We start from the raw sequence: 745 nt of genomic DNA on the forward strand, positions 1-745 counted from the left end.
ATACATATAAATATATATATATATATAGAGAGAGAGAGAGAGGGGAGAGAGAGAGAGAGAGAGAGAGAGAGAGAGAGAGAAAAGTGTACCACCATATATATTTGTTTTTCTTTTGTTAGTGCATTTGTCTGTGGGTGTAATAAGACGTTGTTATCGCTGAGAAGAAAATGTCTCAAATCGTAGGAACAATTTGATTTAGATTAATTACTTGAGGCTTGTTTGGGTGGATGGTATATTAAAGAGCTGATTGGATAAATTACACTTTACACATTTCTTATTTGCCCGGTTACTAACACGAACACTGGGCGTCTCAAAGTCATCCCGCAGAAAAAGTTTGTTTCATGAATTGATTGTCATTCAGATTATAACGTCTGAAAAAGTGTATGACCACTAAATTTAATGCATGAAATGTATCACTTTGTATGTAATTTGAAATAAATGGCATTCGTTTACCGAAACGTACATAACATTGATTTCACATCTTTCCTCAACAATAATCATGGTCATTCACTCCGTGATGATTATAGCAAACTTATTTGATATATGAGTACAATACCTTGATTGGTGAAACTCTGCTTCAGTAACTGGCCCGAACCATAAGCAATTATTCTTTGTTCTTTGGTTAATGAAAAAGCATAACATCTACACCCCTACTCGAACTTTAGGCTAGCCATGAAGTACAAAACTGATCGCCTGGATTTTACTTAACTTTGTGAACTATATATATATATATATATATATATAT

Source organism: Octopus bimaculoides, chromosome 7, assembly GCF_001194135.2.
Source record: "Octopus bimaculoides isolate UCB-OBI-ISO-001 chromosome 7, ASM119413v2, whole genome shotgun sequence".
NCBI classification, from domain to species: domain Eukaryota; kingdom Metazoa; phylum Mollusca; class Cephalopoda; order Octopoda; family Octopodidae; genus Octopus; species Octopus bimaculoides.